The sequence below is a fragment of the Ambystoma mexicanum genome, chromosome 1q (genome assembly GCF_040938575.1).
Source record: "Ambystoma mexicanum isolate Mex_15411 chromosome 1q, UKY_AmexF1_1, whole genome shotgun sequence".
Classification (NCBI taxonomy): Eukaryota; Metazoa; Chordata; class Amphibia; order Caudata; family Ambystomatidae; genus Ambystoma; species Ambystoma mexicanum.
This window is the reverse complement of record NC_090922.1, coordinates 813,159,493-813,180,327: the sequence shown is the minus strand read 5'-3', so window position 1 is coordinate 813,180,327 and position 20,835 is coordinate 813,159,493.

Here is a 20,835-nt window from a genome sequence, read left to right as displayed (position 1 = left end):
TCGCCCTACATGTGCTGTTCTTTCATGTTTCCCCAACACATGGTAAGCCAAAACCATGTAAAAACCTTCCAGGACAAAGGCCTTCCTTCACCCATATTTATGTTTCTGTTTCCTCCCCCTGCAGCCGGACATGGGAAATCCCGGGTCAGTAAAGCACAATGCTGTAACACAAAGCAACACACTACCATCAAAAACCTTTTCCACTCAATTATGGGAAACAACTCTTCCTTCCCTCACAAACGTAAATATTTGTTCCATACTTTTTCTTACAAGCTGCTAGCCTTTCCCAGATTCCACTAGCTTAAGATGTTCTTGACCCCATGCTAAGTCAGGATGACTAGCTCCTACTCCTACCTTCTTGAGTAACTCTGTCCTAGATTATAGCTACGTCTTCCTGATTGACCTGTGCCACGTTGGGTTCTCTAGTCCAGTAAGTGCTCAGTCCAGTGTAAGGCAGACCTCCAGACAACCAGGCACAGGAAAAACAATCATCTAAGGAAAAAGGCTTGGTGAATCTCTTTGCAAGGAAAACAAATGTATTTTGTATACAAAAAAGAAAAGGGTGGGAGAGGTTGCTGTCGAACCCAACTGCCACACAGCTCACTGATTTAGTTCAAAGGATGCAGGTCATTATAAAGAAGATCATTGTCACTCTGGATGCACACAGTATACAGTGTTCATCTGCCACCTTCATTGGATACAACCTATGTACATACTACCAGTCCCCTATTGTCCCTGCGTCGAATGGCCACACTCTAACCTACCTCTGCCTTCTAATATGTGGTCTTCTACTCCATCACCTTGGTTCCCTGCAACCTAATTGTTGGGTTGCATGATATGTTCCCCTCCCCATAGGCTTAGTCACATGGAGTGCACGTGTTCATTAACATGAGCTCAGTGGATACCTCCGAGGTCAAATTGCCCATCTAGAATAAAGGAGTGCTTCTGTTGATCCCAGACATGGCGGGCACCCCCACCATGCCTCCCCGGCACAGAACTAAATCTGTTGGCATCACCTCCTGTTCCTCGTAGTACAAATCATTGAGTGTTTCACTCCTCAACCCCTCCTTATCAGCTGCCCCTCCCCAGAGCTCCTCCTGGGCCTTTCGAGAACCACACTAATTAGCCAAATTCTGAAGAATTTATATGGTCTGCTTGTGGGCATCTGGCAGTTCAAATGGGATGGCCAACATTCTGGGGCGTGGTAGTGCCCTAAATCTAGATCAGGCCTATGGCAGCTCAATTCCCATGGATTTGTCCTTCAGGACGGGTGCAGCCCTACCCTCACTCGGCCATTCCCATTCCTTTCTGGTTTCGTGGGCCTGCAACATGATACAATTGTATTTTACCTACCAGGCATGAAAGCCTCTGTGTTCAATTTCCCTGCTGGGACTTAGGATGGGAATGTGATTCAGAACTCCTTGCCATGCTATCCTTTCACCATGGCCCGCGTCAGACTAGGCCTCACTCTAAATATGGCGGTATTTCAGTATTTCTTGGAGCCAGGGTCGGACTGGGCCATGAAATTGTCTCGGGAACCAATGAAAAAGTGGCCCACAATTTCAAAAGGCTATTAATTCCCTTTGTGACACTGTTTGAATAGTACCCAAGGGGGAATTTTCTGATAAAATGTGATGCGAATTGTGCATTGTCAAGACTATTTATTCTGCAACACTGGTCAAAACTACTAGCCACATAGTACAGTAACTCATCAAACTGGCCCACACTGGCCAAAAAAGTGTGCCACTTTAATACAAATACTGGCCCACACCAGCCTTTTGTGTTTTTGGTTCAACCATGGGCCTATTGCCCTATAGGCCAGTCCGAGCCTGCTTGGAGCGGGGAACAGGGCTAATGTTTAGATTGCGATTCATTGCATTTCAACTATTGTGCTCTAATATCACGCAAGCCCTATATCTGGGCCTACCTACATTTCCACAACTGGTAAAAAATGCTAGATGTGTTACACATGTTTCTTATGCTTCTCCACCCTCCAGCCATGCATGTTCGTTTTCTCGTGTACTAGCATATTTTCCTGAATCTAAATCGTTTGTGAGGACATGGGAACACCAGGTATTATTGAGTCCTAACTGAATGCACAATGTGCCAATGTTCTATGAGTCTGCACTAGAAATGTACCTTCAGCAATTGCTGAGATCCGAAGGACCTTCCCTGGAGCCCATGCTGCGATCTAACTCTGTCTAACTGTGTGGAGTCTGTCTCCATCCTTAGCTTGTTGATCATCAATCTCTCTGGTTCCTTCCATCCCAATGTCTCTGCCAGAGGGTCAATGCCGGTATGCAACAACTGTCTCTCACTGGTGGGAAAGCTGAAGACCGGCATGGCAGTCACCAAACATTTTATCGTATGGGGGTGGGGTCAACCCCCAGAATACCTGGAGTAGTTGAGAAAGAAAGGCCCAGGACAGGGTGACAGGAAACTCTCACCTCATAACCCCATAAGGGTCACGAATGCTGAATACCTTGGTCGGGTCCCCAAGTCTGTCAGATCAACAATTGCGGTCTGCCCAGCACTGCCACCTGGCAGCACACAGCCCCTGCTATTCTCCTGCATGTTTCAGTCAATAACTGGGTCTTCTGTGAGATATGGAGCATACAAACACCAGCCAGTGACCCTGCCTATTTTGAGAAGAGTAAACATGCATCTAGTTTGGCTAGTGAAAAGTCCAGAGATTACATCAACCAGTGAAATTTTCCAGCACTGGCCCATATCATTAAATTGGGTATTTTAACAGTGCTTAGTAGATGGAGGAATCTGACATGGAGCGCTATATCAATAATGTGACAGCAATTACGTTAATGTTAAGTGTATGGCAGAATCCCTTTCCAAAATCAAAGCTCTGATCCCCTAGCTTTTCAACCATTGATGTATTGCCGGGATTCGAACCTGTAACCTGCAGATCACCCACACATCTGAACTATCTTACCAGCTATAGTAAAATGAGCAATTACATGACTGAATGTTCTCAAAGTCAGAAAGCAAAGTGCACTCTGTTGTGGATACCATTAAACGGGTAACTGAGATTTAACAGCTGGCCAGTTCATCTGCAGGAATGGTGCAAAGTTGTCCGCTTGCCAAGCCTGCGTGGATCTACTTTTCAGACGAGGTTGGCAAAATAGGAAAAGCAGCACACTCACACGACATCCCATACTCTGGGCACTTGTTACCTCATACATGCAAACAAACATCCTGAAAAGCATGCCAGGGAGATGGGAAATATAAACTCATTACAACAAAGCATTCATTATGGCACAATGAAATCAATGGCCACCTGATGTGCTATGGTCAAATATTTCTGCACTGTACACAAGCTTTCAGGCACAAGGATATTGTCAAGTGACTGAGCACACCGAGATGGGATGTCTTGTGATGATCATAACAGAGACAACAGCAGAGAAACTGCAACTTGGAAAAGCAAAATACATAGGGCCTCATTACGAGGCAGGGACTCCTGTAATGAAGGGTGCCGGTTCGGGACCGGCACCCTTCATTACGGGGCGCCCTATTACGAGGTAGCCTTTGCGGGACCCGGTAAGGACGCCTGGTAAAACCAGGCGTCCTTACCGGGTCCCGCAAGGGGACCAGGGAGCTAATAACGGCCCGTTATTAATGGTCCCGTTATTAGCTCCCTCCCCATTCCCATTGAGCCCTATCGGGGCTCAAATGGGAATGGGGATGGGTTCCTTCCGACCCCCTGCTTGTGCCCACCACCAAGGTTGGCGGTGAGCGGCATACTACGCCCAAAACCAGTTGTGGGTGGGTCCCACTGGATGCCACCCGTTTTGTCTGCCATTGTCCGTCCCACCCAACCCGGCAGCCCCTCAATTGGAGGGGTCTCGCCTTTGTTAACGACTTCTCACTTACTCATGTTAAATGTTGTTTCGTTAGCAGGGCCTTTCGAAGGCATGAGTGTTCAGTCAATTCGCAAAGAAATAGGACATTTCCAAATGAAAGAGACCTTCCCGACCCTCCAGTTTCCTACCTGATCTGTGTCTGCTTCCAGCATAATTAAAATGAGTAATACACAGATCTCTAAAGGCTAATTATATCTATGAGGGCTATTAGCTTAACTTGCAAAAAAAGTATTGATTTTATATGGATAATCCAACGTTCTTAACATCATGCATAACAGCAAGATGAAAGTTGGTGACACATGATATACCGGTGTGACCGTACTGCACAATTTCTTTTACTGTGTGTCCTGAAGTGCAAATGGTACAGTTGTGTAAAACAGGATTAATTTTTAGGCTTGTATTATTTTTCTTTCTGGGATTCCATTCAGGGTGAACAAACAAAGCCAGAATCCAGAATTGTATTCTTTTGGCTTAACTTGTTTCTATAAGGAATTACATTGTCTGGATTCTTTACTATGTGATGTGTGTGTTTTATTTTGATTGTCCTTGAACTCCAAAAGTTAAATAGTTGTACCAAGTAAAACCTGGAAAGTATGTTTATCAAATGCCAAAATTACAGCCTGGGTGAAAATCCTGGCTTCACTGCTTATCCAAAGTGTGTGATCTGAGGCAAATGATTAATGATCTCTGTGAATTACATGCAAACATTGGAGTCCCTAGAAGTGATACATTTCACACTAGTCGGATTTAAGGGACAAAATCCTCATGCTCCTCTCTCTGTGGCCCTTGCGACTGTCACCTAGAATTGTGTCATTCTTGCACTGGCTCTCCCCCTGTCCCATAACACTGCATTTGACAGGCAGAGATGTGGTGCATTACAAGTTGGCCAGTCCAGCAATAAAGTGCCGGTAATAGCGTATACCAGCACTTTTTTCCAGACCGGCCAACTACAAGTTTGCCGGTAGGGTGGTGGATTTACTTCCAGCTCTGAGCTGGAGGTATTTCTGCCACCCTACCGGCAAATACATTTTGGTATAACCGGCCCGGTAGCATCAGCAAATCCCCCCATGGCGTCCTAGGGGCTCCATGGAATGGGGATTTACCTGCGTTTCTGCCATTTGTAATTTGCCGGTTATTCTGTCAGTACAAGTGACGGAAACAGTACTACAGTCCGCTGGTATCCTGCCAGTCCACCGGCAGGATACTGGCAAACTCGTAATGAGGGCCATAGTCTCACCAGCCAGTCAGTGCATCAAAGATTCTAGTACAGCAGATAGACTGCGGAGGAGCCAACATTAATTTATCGAAGTTGCATCCGCCAACCAGAGTACTGCCCCACTGACATATGCGTGAAACTCTTTTATATGTCCTGTTATGTTACTTAGTCTTCCACACACTTGACCTGCAAAAGGTGGTGTAGGGGACCAATGTAGAACCAGAGTGAGCAGATCAAGTTTGCTTTGTTGCTATGTTGATATGAGCAGGTATGAAAAGGTAGGGCTTCACATGGAGTGGAGGTTTTTGATATTTTGTAAATTGTCTTGATCAGTGGTTAATGTATGCTCCAGGTCGCTAATGTAAATTGTTTCTGTCGTTGTCTATGGTGTCTCTCTGAGTGGTGTATAAAGAGTGCGGAGAGATGTGTTGGTCTATCTGTGGTTAGTGTGGAATATAGGCTGACCCTCCAGTGTATCATGCAAAATGCGGCGACAAAATTCAGTTTTTTTTAAAAGTGCTAAAACTGATTTTGTTTTGCAAAAACACCAATGAAAACGGCTGTTTTTGCAAAAACGAACTTTTTAAAAATAAGTGACAAAAGGCCAGCTTCATAAAACTTTTTGGGACACAGGTGATGACGTGCGTTAACACATCTCAGGACTTGCATCAAAAAATAGGACCAGTCCAATCCACAAAGGGTATGTGAATGGTCTCATCTTATATGCACCCATTCAGATGGCGTTTTTCACCCCTCTGCACATTTGCGCAAATCAGCTGGCATTTGGGTATTTCTGCACATTTAAAGAGCATCCTGAATTTATAAACAGGGTGTGCTTTTCGAAGTACAAAAAAATAAGGTAATCCCATATGCCTGTTTGGAATAGGTGCAGGGGGTGCGCATTGCCTGACCTGCTCTTTGCTGACCTTGTCATGCAATTTCTTTTTAATGTGACAGCAGAGGTATGAACCACTACTGTCTCACTTACATTCCTCAAACAGGGATAGGAATGTTTTGGGGTTTCTTGGATCACATGTTACAGTGAGAGGCGGTTTATGGGCCTGTCACTGTGAAATGTGCTCTCAGCACCCAGTTGGGTGAGGGCTGTAGAGCATTAGTGTCAGGAGAGTGCACCTGACACTAATGTATTCAATTCAGCGCATCATTTCCGCTCCAGCTCTGCACTCTCTGGAAATGCGCAGGTCACCTCTGAGAATAAGGGGACCTGCGCATTTCCAAAAATGGGGCAACTAAAATAGCGCATTCTCTGCTCTATTTTTCATGGCCCCATTTATTGAGCCTGGATCTACATTTCTGATACATTTTAAAAATAGTCTCAACATGAGGGAGAGAGAGGAGGAGCAATGGGGCCGATAGAGAGTGATGGGCAAGAATGCAAGAAGAGCAATGTGCGAGAGCGGGAAGCAGTAGACAAGAGACCACAGAGGGTGTTGTAGGCCAGAGGTAGGGTGGTGGGCCAGAAAGTAGAAGTAGCGGCAGGTAAGAGGGGGATCTCTGGGCTAAAAAGCAGAAAGGGAGGTGGCCGGAAAGAGGCAGCAAGCTGCAGATTGGCAGCAAGGGTGGGGGAAGAGTGCGATAGAATGGGAGACAGGATGCAAGTTGCAGCACAAGCGAGACAGAATGAAGGACTGTAGTAGGACCTGGGGAGTTTAAGGTGTGAGTTGGGAGTATAGTTGGGAGTGTGGCAGGGACTGGGAAGTGCAAGTTGAGATGGGCAGAATGACAGATCGCATGAGTATGCACATGACTGGCAGAGTGGGAGGTTAGGGGGTGTATGTTTTGATGGGGAATTGGTAGGTGTGAGGGATGTTGGTGAGTGAGGTGTGTGGGTTCTTGCGGGATTGTAGAGCGTAGAGGGAGAATATGTTCACCATTACCACTGATAATGGACAATAAAGTTAATAATATTAAATAGGCGTGAACATTGAACCAAAAAAGTAAAGCAAAACAAACACTGTTCTGTGAAGCCAGGGACATCTGGAACTCTTCCTATTAAATTAATACAAACGATGCAAATAATGACAACCTGGCTCTCTTGTAGCCTCACAGACTGCCTCTGTCCTGCAACCTGTGAACCTTATACCCTCCAGTCAATAATAAATGGGCTGCACAAATGCCACAGTAAATGCAATTTTGGTCTGGAAAATTAGCTTTTTTATGCTACTAAATATTCAATTTCCTGCCACAATATATAAGAGGGTCTGTATATGAAACGTTAGTGCCGAAGACTATCTTCAGATGGTTTGCGCTCAATTGTGAAAGCTGTGGTGATTTGGTGCTGGAGTTGTATGATGAAATGTGTTGTCTATTAGGGTGATAGGTACCATGTTTTCTAGGTGATTATTGTTACCACGTCTTCCCCAACAAATCCCCAATAACTATGGACAGACATTTTCACTTTGGAAACCTCACAGTTGGCTACAATTATTCATTTAAATCTATGAAAAACATTCGTTCTTCAGCTATGTCTTTTTAAAGCACAGTATAGGATATTAGACTAAGTGGTACAACGTTTGGTGACACTGTGTCATGGCACAAATTCAGGACCCACAGTTTCAGTTCAGTGGCCTGGTACCCCCCTTCTGACTGCCCACTGACGCTGCAAAGACATTCCAACTGAAGTGTCACTCAATCTTACAAGGGACTATGGTAAAATGCAGACAAAGATTTAGTCTCCCCCCACTTCCAAAGTTTCAGTGGTGCGACATCCCTGACAAAAGACACCCCAAACATTCGCCTGGATAGCGCTTTCCTCTCAAAAAGCTCATCACTCTTTCAATGTTACTGGTGATTGTTTGATGTGAGGACATCCCAGGTAGTTAGCTAATATCAAAAGCTCGCAGTAAACACTCATTATATCAATACTGTAATTTATACATAGGGCCTCATTCAGAGTACGGCGCTAACCAATGGCGCTATTAACGCCTTGGTTGACGACATACCCAGACCGGCAGCGCCTTGGTGGATGGCGGAATTACCGCCCCATTCCAAGGTTGGCGGGGCGGTAATTCCCCATTCACCAAGGCTCTTCCCCATTCCCAAATGAGCCCCCATAGGGCTCAATGGGAATGGGGAAGATGCAAATAACGGTGACCGTTCATTACGGTCACCGTTATTGGCTTGGAGGCCCCTTTGCGCCCTCGACTTTAACACCTGCTCAAAGCAGGCGTTAAGGGCGAGGGCGCAAAGGGAACTCGGAGTATGGCGGTAAGGGATTACCGCCACCGGTCTCGTTACCGGTGGCCACTATCCCCTACCGCCATACTCGGAATGAGGCCCATAGTCAAAAGTTTATTAATAATCATATTTTAAGAAATACACATTTAACAGGGTAAAAGAACAGCAACACAATCACTATTGCTTAGGATAATAAAGACTAAAACACTGTTCTAAAAAACGGACACTATAGTCCTGACATAAATACCTAGGTAGAGTTAGGTAACATGTTTCTAGTTAACGTTAAATACGTTTTCTCTATTGTAACAGTACTAAGCGTATTACAACAATTATGACTCGTATTATTTGAGTACTTAGTTCATCATTCTAGTAATTTCTTGCCTAGAAGGAGAAAACACGTTACCTAACTCTATATAGGTCTTTATGCCACGTCTATAGTGTCTGTTTTTTAGAACAGTGTTTTAGTCTTTATTACCCTAAGCGATCATTTACCCTATTGAATGTGTATTTCTTAAAATATGATTATTAGTAAACTTTTGACTATGTATAAATTATGTATACATTACAGTATTGATATAATGAATGCTTACTGCAAGCTGTTGATATTAGCTAACTACCTCGAATATCCTGAAATATTTTAGCCCCAATAAAAGGTATGTAGTACCATTGGGTTTCCCTCTATTGTACATTGATTGTTTGATGTGCACATGTTCTGTACATGATGCAGACCGTTATCAAATGATGACTACAGATTGTTGTATCACAAAGGCTCTTCTGGCAGTGCCTAAGACTTCAACCTACCAAGACATATTGGAAGTTGAAGGAGTTAACAAGTTTTCCAATGTCATGTGTGACATAATTAGCCATTCCTGGCTTTTAGACTCATAACAAAGAAAAAAGGTATGTTTAAAAATGTTTGAATGCGTGTTTGTGGCAATGTGTTTTTGAAAATAGGTGTATGCGTGTGCGTGTTTGGCCCAAGGGTTTAGCTCGTGGGCACTACGAGTGACATGATAGAGGACTGGGGTCAGTGTGGGCACATATTAGGACAGACTGCAGGCTTTCAATGTGGCACTAGCAGCATAAAAGATGGGCAGTGCACGCATATATTGTTGAGACAAAACCTTTTTTTGGGCACCTGCAACATGAAAATGTGTTTTATGGGGTAATGCTGGCATGTATTGTGAAGACCAGTCTCATCACTTTCTATAGACACAAAAGGCGTGAAAGGGGGACCTATCCGGTTTGAGGATAACTTGCTTGAAAGAGGGGCAATGCTGGCATATTTTGTGGAGAGAGGCCTCCTGTTTTTATTTGGGGAGAGCCAGCATCAACACACTTTTTCTGACATTTTGTGCTGTGGAATGCGTGATTTCAACCCATTATGGTGAAACACTGGCCAAAACCTTACTGGTTTGGTTCATGTACACCCACTCGGTTGAATTACCCTCCATTTTACAAATTCACCAGCTGCAACTGCTCTAGACTACTGTTTTTTTCGTAGAGGGGCATGAAAGCTCATGAAGATGGCTAGTCAGTTCTTGCTGCCTTCTTTGACCACACATTGCCGAAACCTGATTTCCCCAATTAAAAAAAAAACAGAACATAGTTTACCCTGCGCCCCAACCTTCACCCTCCACTGCTAACACACGAGATGCTTCCCTGCTTTGAACTGTGCACTTTCTCAAGTGCCCTGATAAATTCCTCTCCCAAAAATGTCCCTTCATTCTAGAGATATGAGCAACCGGTGCCTGTGCTGAAATAATGCAGTTTTATCTGGCTACCCACCGTGCTAAAAGCAGAGGGGAAAAGTAGGGTGCCATTTAACCCCCAAAACCTAAAATCTGATCCCACTGTGAGGTCAAGGTTGGCGGTGGACACTGTAGCTACTTACTGCCCCTGATTGGGACTATGCAATTCTCATATCAGGCGCATGCAGAATAATGACCAAACAGTGTTCACGATGCCTTCTCTGACTGTGCTTTTGTCGCTGTCTGCTTCCGTCCTAGGAATTCGCCCTTGTTTGGACCAGACCCTCATTTCCTCTTCACCTTCCATGTACACAGCACAGTAACTCTTTAATGGCTCTCAGAAAATGTGTGTCATGTTTCCATTTAACTGGCTGCAGATTTGCTGGAAACGGCAGTGCAACAATTGGCTCGAAATGTTGCTTCACATCCTTTCCCTCTCCAGGTTTCTGGATTACATCCGGGTATTCATGCGCTTGAACTCTGCTTTGGCCCTTTGCCAGGCTCCTGCGAATAACCTGCGGCTACCACATGAATCATCATGGTTTGGCCTCCATTTTGTCGCCGGTTGCCCATTGTCTGATTTTCAGCAGGAGTGCTTGCATGTGCGCTAGAGCTATTTCGAACCGATGCCTGAGCAGACAGAAAAACACTTATGACATTGGCCTTCTGTATTTATTCTGGTATTTAATTTTTTCATTTTGCTGAATTTATATAGTGCTGTTGCCAAAACACTGAACAGAGTGCAATCATAGTGAATGTGATCAAAACAATTCAACAATTAATATCAATAAACAGAATTTAGTCGCCAAAGGAGAGGTGGAACGTACACGTACTTGCAAGTAAAGAATTTCAGAATTTTTGTCCAAATAAAGCAAAAGAGTGGGGACGAGATTGGGCACATGTGGAAGATGGACACCAAGGAAGAATTGAACTGCAGAATGAAGAGGATGTGAAGGAGAATATAGCGAGAGCAAAAAAGAGAGCTAAGAGGGAGCTAAACCTTCATTTAACACAATCTTCGAACATGAAAAAGGATTAAAAAAGTCACGTAAACCAATAAAGATGAAGTCATAGATGATCAGTGAGAAAAATTAAATAAAAGACTAATACAGGAATTCAAAATGCAGCAAAGCAGAGCAAGAGCATTGGTTTAAAGGATAACCAGGAGTGCAGAACCGCAATCAAGCCACGAAAAAAGTAGAAGTGATAACACAAAGTTTAGTAGCATAGAAAGTGAGGAGCACCCTCACTAGATATATGAGAAGAAACATTGTGACCGAGGGAAAGAGAGGGGTCCAAAACAAACCTTCAGTTGGAACCAAGGTGGAAAGTGAAAGGTGAGATGGGGGGTAAGAAAACTGATGAGGAGCAGACATGGGAGATGGAGAGGAAGCAGGGCAATGCAGAATTTCAGGTTTGGATTGATTAAGATGCATGGAATGAGTGAGCACCCATTTCTGGATGGCCTAAAACAAGGTGAAAGAGTGGAATGAAGTGAGTCAGTGAAAGTTCCACGAGAAAATAACATTTGAGAATCTTTCCCCATAGCAATGACAAGATAAATTAAAAGAGGAATAGTATCACTGCATCAGGTAACGTGTCGAGAGAAAAAGGAACCGGCCAAGCACAGAGCTTTGGGTGACCCCATATTACAGAGGAACATTTTCCAGGCCAAGAAATCAAATAGGTTCCCTCAAAAAGATATGAAGAAAACCAGTGAACAACAGTACCAGAAAGCCCCAATGACGAAAGAGTAGACAAAAGAATAGAGTGATCTACTGTGTCAAAAGCAACAGAAAGATCTAAGGGCACCAAGAAAGGTCATTGCTTGGCAAAGCAAGCAGAAAAAAGAGATTTAGTTTCATTTGGGAAAGCAGTTTTCCTGGAATGCCTCGCTGAACAGTAGGATATAAAGAATGAAGATTAAGGTAAGAGGAAAACTGTGCTTAAACTACTTGCTCCAGAACTTCTGAAAGAAAAGGTAATAAAGAAACAGGGTGGAAATTAGAAGGAGGAGAAATAAAATTAGCATGTTTGTAGACAGAAGGGAATATACCAGAGGAAAGAGAAAGATTGCAGTGAACAATAAGATATGGGAACAAAAGAGGAAGTACTGTTGATATAAGAGCAGAAGGAAAAGGATCAGACAGAGCCGCAGTGGTATGAGCAAGTTTAAAAATGTTGATATACTAGCATCCGATAAAAGGGAAAAAGAAGGAGCAAAGGATCTTGGAGCCAAATTTACAGGAGAAACATCAGATGTGGGGGGGGAAAAGAAAATCAGAGACCCTCCATCTTAGATGTGAAAAAGGTAGCAAAGTCAGAAGTAGATAACGAAGAAGACAAGAAGGGATCGGAATAGAAGACAACAGGTGATGTACTATGCAGTAGAGATGACAAGAATGGGAGAAATTGTGTTATGCATCTATGTCTTCTAATTCAGCATTAATTAAAATAATCTTCATCAGAGATTTCTCTTTTCTGTTTATGCCTTGCGGTTTTATTCTTCCTGTCACTTTCAAGGAAATCATCAGTATGTATGTGATGTTAGTCTCTGCTTGTCCTATTCTAGAGTTTGGTTGGTTTATCATTGTATGTTCCTTGTCCAATGTGACATTGCATTAATTGTATAATTTCTGGATTGCTTCATTTCCATCGGTAACTAACCCACGAGGAGCCTCCACTAAAAGTCACTAAAGTACTTCTCACCAATCGGAGAAATGGTTTTTGTTGTCCATCACTGGCTGTTTCTTGGTAAAAAATGAATCATTATACAAACTGCTTTCTTTCTCTCATCCAGTGATTGGTGATGAGATATGGAATGTCAATAGTGATGTCATCATGATCATGTGATGTAATGTGGCAGGTAATGAGCAGTAGTACATGGTAGTGGGAGTCCTGGTTCCACAGCTAGCTTTAACTGTCAAACATCAGAGGTTTCACAATGTGTGTCATAACCTTAACATCAATGCAAATTTTCATACATTTGATTTGTAAGGTTTAAATACTGGTAAAGCAGAGGCTTTTGCTGGGGAATCAAAATGAACTTTACCCTAACTAATGATTTTCCGAGAATTGCACAAGGTTTACCATGATAAGGCAAATTATTAAATGCACCTACAGGAAGCATGCTATGTAGCCTCTGTGTGGAGTTAAACAACAGGTATATCCTTTCATTTTTTGTTAACAGGGGGTGTATGTTGAACAGGGATCAGTAATACCAAAACACAACAACCAACACACACTACCCTCTCCCCCTTCTTTTGTTATAATTTCAAATAGTCACCTCAGGAACCTTCTAGCTTTTAGAACCTTTCTCACTACACATGGGACTCCAACTGATTATAGGAAAATACATAGATCCAATTTGCATTCTTTTTTCTGGAACATGCACATTTCTCTTTTGTCTTTTAAACAATTCATCATAAAACCACAAGACAAAATACAAATTTCATTTGTTTTTTTGCAAATGGGGTTAGTAAATGTGCTCCTTGTACATCAAACAGTACATTTAATTTTTACAAAGATTGTAACCACACGCTTCAAAAGGGAGTGTGATATCTTTCAATTCTTGATTTTAACAATTAAAAAATGTGGTGTGTTTACTTGTTTTTCATTCAAATTTTTAAGGATTACTCTCACTTGTTAGTCTTTTTTTGTAATGTCATATCTTCCAGCTTTCCTGGAGATAAGTTATTTCACCATATCTCTATGTTTTATAAAAATTGAAAAAACATTGAAGAGCGTTTCAGGCCTTTACAAGAAGATCCGTTCATCAACCACAGTATTTTAGTGATTGGTATCTGGGCTTTCCTCCTGACAAAAGTTGAATGTGTGTTTATCTTGATCAAATCTCTCAAACCCCTCGGTTACTTCATTGGTTCTTGTGAGAAACCTATAGGTATTCTCCCACCTATTCCCCGTGGATCCTCTACGCAGATGGCCAGGGAAAGGCCATCGCTCTTGGATCCCGACCCTGGGGTTAGACGAGCGGGGGAGGATCACGTGGGTGGAGGGTATTTGGAGACTGCGGAAAGAGCACCGGATAGCGAGACATGCTTTACCCCCCTTTCATAATGTAGAATCGCCCTCCCTTCCCTCAGCGTTCATGGGCTATGTTCACTCATGCCCTTTCCCTCCTTATAAATGCCCACCAAGTACCTAGAATAGGAAGAGGGAACTAGGAGCAATGCACACTTCCTATGACCAACACCACTCTAGTACTGAGACGAAGTAGAGAGGTGAAAGTATAGGCAGTACTGAAAATCAGGCATGTACCACTAACAGGCGTAAACAAGGTCAGGCATTTGAATCTAGACCCCTGCACCTGCAGCCCGTTAATAGTAGTCAATAGAATAAAAGATGGAGCCAAAAACCATGCAAAAGAGAGAGAGAGGAGAGAGAAGGAGGAGAAGGAGAACCGCTGTGTGGGGAGAAGACTAAAAAGTTGAGACGCCAGTAACAATCCTGGGAGATCTGCAAGAGGGACTTTGCAGAACCGGGAGCCTTCACATTGAGAGGCAGGCAGCAGGCGCTCCGTACAGGAGAGGAACGAGAAAAGCTGTCCATGCAGGGATGTCATTTGACAAGAATGCCAGAGGTAGCAGAAGTGACATCACACGACCCTTGACCTCTGATGACATCACAGGAAGTGATGTAGTTTGACCCCACCGCGAAGTGGCATCACAGAAAGTAGTGGAACATGACCTTTCACCCCTTGACAAAACAGGAAGTGGCATCACATAGTATTGTTTCTAAGTACCCTACGAAAAATATGGTTACGATGTCACTGTAATGTGATATACATTCCATACAAGAATGGATCACCATATGTATCGTTAATATCACCCAACGTGTGTTGGCACTCATTTATCAACCTCGGCAGGATGAAAGGGTGAGATGATCTTGGCAGGAGTCGAACCTGAAACCAGCAGGCCACACACACATTGCAACAGCGAGCGCTCAACCTACTGAGCTATCTTACTGGCAATTGCTATCAGAAAACCAGCCACTCCAGAAAAAAAGAGCCACATGTTGCAGGCCACAGCCCATGAGCCTCAATTAAAAAAAAAGATTATTTTGTACAAATATTTTTTTTGGGGTAGCAACGGAGACCTCCGGGGTCGAACGTGTGACCCCTGGCGACCCCCTACATGAAGTTCTTGTGTCCACACCCAAGCCCGGAGCTGCCAGTATCAGAGGGGACGTGGATCGCAGGTGGAGCAGAGCAGAGAGCCTGGCGTATGTGAGGAGACATGTCCGGCGAACTGGTGGACTGCTCCTGAGTCCACAAGCCCGCATAAGGCTTGTGGGCACTACGAGTGACATGATGGAGGACTGGGGTCAGTGTGGGCACATATTAGGACAGACTGCAGGCTTTCATTGTGGCACTAGCAGCATAAAAGATGGGCAGTGCACGCATATATTGTTGAGACAAAACCTTTTTTTGGGCACCTGCAACATGAAAATGTTTTATGGGGTAATGCTGGCATGTATTGTGAAGACCAGTCTCATCACTTTCTTTAGACACAAAAGGCATGAAAGGGGGACCTATCCGGTTTGAGGATAACTTGCTTGAAAGAGGGGCAATGCTGGCATATTTTGTGGAGAGAGGCCTCCTGTTTTTATTTGGGGAGAGCCAGCATCAACACACTTTTTCTGACATTTTGTGCTGTGGAATGCGTGATTTCAACCCATTATGGTGAAACACTGGCCAAAACCTTACTGGTTTGGTTCATGTACACCCACTCGGTTGACTTACCCTCCATTTTACAAATTCACCAGCTGCAACTGCTCTAGACTACTGTTTTTTTCGTAGAGGGGCATGAAAGCTCATGAAGATGGCTAGTCAGTTCTTGCTGCCTTCTTTGACCACACATTGCCGAAACCTGATTTCCCCAATTAAAAAAAAAACAGAACATAGTTTACCCTGCGCCCCAACCTTCACCCTCCACTGCTAACACACGAGATGCTTCCCTGCTTTGAACTGTGCACTTTCTCAAGTGCCCTGATAAATTCCTCTCCCAAAAATGTCCCTTCATTCTAGAGATATGAGCAACCGGTGCCTGTGCTGAAATAATGCAGTTTTATCTGGCTACCCACCGTGCTAAAAGCAGAGGGGAAAAGTAGGGTGCCATTTAACCCCCAAAACCTAAAATCTGATCCCACTGTGAGGTCAAGGTTGACGGTGGACACTGTGGCTACTTACTGCCCCTGATTGGGACTATGCAATTCTCATATCAGGCGCATGCAGAATAATGACCAAACAGTGTTCACGATGCCTTCTCTGACTGCGCTTTTGTCGCTGTCTGCTTCCGTCCTAGGAATTCGCCCTTATTTGGACCAGACCCTCATTTCCTCTTCACCTTCCATGTACACAGCACAGTAACTCTTTAATGGCTCTCAGAAAATGTGTGTCATGTTTCCATTTAACTGGCTGCAGATTTGCTGGAAACGGCAGTGCAACAATTGGCTCGAAATGTTGCTTCACATCCTTTCCCTCTCCAGGTTTCTGGATTACATCCGGGTATTCATGCGCTTGAACTCTGCTTTGGCCCTTTGCCAGGCTCCTGCGAATAACCTGCGGCTTCCACATGAATCATCATGGTTTGGCCTCCATTTTGTCGCCGGTTGCCCATTGTCTGATTTTCAGCAGGAGTGCTTGCATGTGCGCTAGAGCTATTTTGAACCAAGGCTGAGCAGACAGAAAAACACTTATGACATTGGCCTTCTGTATTTATTCTGGTATTTAATTTTTTCATTTTGCTGAATTTATATAGTGCTTTTGCCAAAACACTGAACAGAGTGCAATCATAGTGAATGTGATCAAAACAATTCAACAATTAATATCAATAAACAGAATTTAGTCGCCAAAGGAGAGGTGGAACGTACACGTACTTGCAAGTAAAGAATTTCAGAATTTTTGTCCAAATAAAGCAAAAGAGTGGGGACGAGATTGGGCACATGTGGAAGATGGACACCAAGGAAGAATTGAACTGCAGAATGAAGAGGATGTGGAGGAGAATATAGCGAGAGCAAAAAAGAGAGCTAAGAGGGAGCTAAACCTTCATTTAACACAATCTTCGAACATGAAAAAGAATTAAAAAAGTCACGTAAACCAATAAAGATGAAGTCATAGATGATCAGTGAGAAAAATTAAATAAAAGACTAATACAGGAATTCAAAATGCAGCAAAGCAGAGCAAGAGCATTGGTTTAAAGGATAACCAGGAGTGCAGAACCGCAATCAAGCCGCGAAAAAAGTAGAAGTGATAACACAAAGTTTAGTAGCATAGAAAGTGAGGAGCACCCTCACTAGATATATGAGAAGAAACATTGCGACCGAGGGAAAGAGAGGGGTCCAAAGCAAACCTTCAGTTGGAACCAAGGTGGAAAGTGAAAGGTGAGATGGGGGGTAAGAAAACTGATGAGGAGCAGACATGGGAGATGGAGAGGAAGCAGGGCAATGCAGAATTTCAAGTTTGGATTGATTAAGATGCATGGAATGAGTGAGCACCCATTTCTGGATGGCCTAAAACAAGGTGAAAGAGTGGAATGAAGTGAGTCAGTGAAAGTTCGACGAGAAAATAACATTTGAGAATCTTTCCCCATAGCAATGACAAGATAAATTAAAAGAGGAATAGTATCACTGCATCAGGTAACGTGTCGAGAGAAAAAAGGAACCGGCCAAGCACAGAGCTTTGGGTGACCCCATATTACAGAGGAACATTTTCCAGGCCAAGAAATCAAATAGGTTCCCTCAAAAAGATATGAAGAAAACCAGTGAACAACAGTACCAGAAAGCCCCAATGACGAAAGAGTAGACAAAAGAATAGAGTGGTCTACTGTGTCAAAAGCAACAGAAAGATCTAATGGCACCAAGAAAGGTCATTGCTTGGCAAAGCAAGCAGAAAAAAGAGATTTAGTTTCATTTGGGAAAGCAGTTTTCCTGGAATGCCTCGCTGAACAGTAGGATATAAAGAATGAAGATTAAGGTAAGAGGAAAACTGTGCTTAAACTACTTGCTCCAGAACTTCTGAAAGAAAAGGTAATAAAGAAACAGGGTGGAAATTAGAAGGAGGAGAAATAAAATTAGCATGTTTGTAGACAGAAGGGAATATACCAGAGGAAAGAGAAAGATTGCAGTGAACAATAAGATATGGGAACAAAAGAGGAAGTACTGTTGATATAAGAGCAGAAGGAAAAGGATCAGACGGAGCCGCAGTGGTATGAGCAAGTTTAAAAATGTTGATATACTAGCATCCGATAAAAGGGAAAAAGAAGGAGCAAAGGATCTTGGAGCCAAATTTACAGTAGAAACATCAGATGTGGGGGGGGGAATAAGAAAATCAGAGACCCTCCATCTTAGATGTGAAAAAGGTAGCAAAGTCAGAAGTAGATAACGAAGAAGACAAGAAGGGATCGGAATAGAAGACAACAGTTGATGTACTATGCAGTAGAGATGACAAGAATGGGAGAAATTGTGTTATGCATCTATGTCTTCTAATTCAGCATTAATTAAAATAATCTTCATCAGAGATTTCTCTTTTCTGTTTATGCCTTGCAGTTTTATGCTTCCTGTCACTTTCAAGGAAATCATCTGTATGTATGTGATGTTAGTCTCTGCTTGTCCTATTCTAGAGTTTGTTTGGTTTTTCATTGTATGCTCTTTGTCCAATGTGACGTTGCATTAATTGTATAATTTCTGGATTGCTTCATTTCCATCGGTAACTAACCCACGAGGAGCCTCCACTAACAGTCACTAAAGTACTTCTCACCAATCGGAGAAATGGTTTTTGTTGTCCATCACTGGCTGTTTCTTGGTAAAAAATGAATCATTATACAAACTGCTTTCTTTCTCTCATCCAGTGATTGGTGATGAGATATGGAATGTCAACAGTGATGTCATCATGATCATGTGATGTAATGTGGCAGGTAATGAGCAGTAGTACATGGTAGTGTGAGTCCTGGTTCCACAGCTAGCTTTAACTGTCAAACATCAGAGGTTTCAAAATGTGTGTCATAACCTTAACATCAATGCAAATTTTCATATATTTGATTTGTAAGGTTTAAATACTGGTAAAGCAGAGGCTTTTGCTGGGGAATCAAAATGAACTTTACCTTAACTAATGATTTTCCGAGAATTGCACAAGGTTTACCATGATAAGGCAAATTATTAAATGCACCTACAGGAAGCATGCTATGTAGCCTCTGTGTGGAGTTAAACAACAGGTATATCCTTTCATTTTTTGTTAACAGGGGGTGTATGTTGAACAGGGATCAGTAATACCAAAACACAACAACCAACACACACTACCCTCTCCCCCTTCTTTTGTTATAATTTCAAATAGTCACATCAGGAACCTTCTAGCTTTTAGAACCTTTCTCACTACACATGGGACTCCAACTGATTATAGGAAAATACATAGATCCAATTTGCATTCTTTTTTCTGGAACATGCACATTTCTCTTTTGTCTTTTAAACAATTCATCATAAAACCACAAGACAAAATACAAATTTCATTTTTTTTGCAAATGGGGTTAGTAAATGTGCTCCTTGTACATCAAACAGTACATTTAATTTTTACAAAGATTGTAACCACACGCTTCAAAAGGGAGTGTGATATCTTTCAATTCTTGATTTTAACAATTAAAAAATGTGGTGTGTTTACTTGTTTTTCATTCAAATTTTTAAGGATTACTCTCACTTGCTAGTCTTTTTTTGTAATGTCATATCTTCCAGCTTTCCTGGAGATAAGTTATTTCACCATATCTCTATGTTTTATAAAAATTGAAAAAACATTGAAGAGCGTTTCAGGCCTTTACAAGAAGATCCGTTCATCAACCACAGTATTTTAGTGATTGGTATCTGGGCTTTCCTCCTGACAAAAGTTGAATGTGTGTTTATCTTGATCAAATCTCTCAAACCCCTCGGTTACTTCATTGGTTCTTGTGAGAAACCTGTAGGTATTCTCCCACCTATTCCCCGTGGATCCTCTACGCAGATGGCCAGGGAAAGGCCATCGCTCTTGGATCCCGACCCTGGGGTTAGACGAGCGGGGGAGGATCACGTGGGTGGAGGGTACTTGGAGACTGCAGAAAGAGCACCGGATAGCGAAACATGCTTTACCCCCCTTTCATAATGTAGAATCGCCCTCCCTTCCCTCAGCGTTCATGGGCTATCTTCACTCATGCCCTTTCCCTCCTTATAAATGCCCACCAAGTACCTAGAATAGGAAGAGGGAACTAGGAGCAATGCACACTTCCTATGACCAACACCACTCTAGTACTGAGACGAAGTAGAGAGGTGAAAGTATAGGCAGTACTGAAAATCAGACATGTACCACTAACAGGCGTACACAAGGTCAGGCAATTGAATCTAAACCCCTGCACCTGCAGCCTATTAATAGTAGTCAAGAAAACAAAAGGTGGAGCACAAAACCATGCAAAAAAGAGATAGAGGAGAGAGAAGGAGGAGAAAGGGAACCGCTGTGTGGGGAGAAGACTAGAAAGTCGAGACGCCAGCAACAATCCTGGGAGATCTGCAAGAGGGACTTTGCAGAACCGGAATCCTTCACATTCAGAGGCAGGCAGCAGGCGCTGCCGTACAGCAGAGGAACGAGAAAAGCTGCCCATGCAGGGATGTCATTTGACCAGAATGCCATGGGTAGCTGAAGTGACATCACACAACCCTTGACCTCTGATGACACCACAAGATGTGATGTCATTTGACCCCACCCTGAAGTGACATCACAGAAAGTAGTGGAGCATGACCTTTCACCCCTTGACAAAACAGG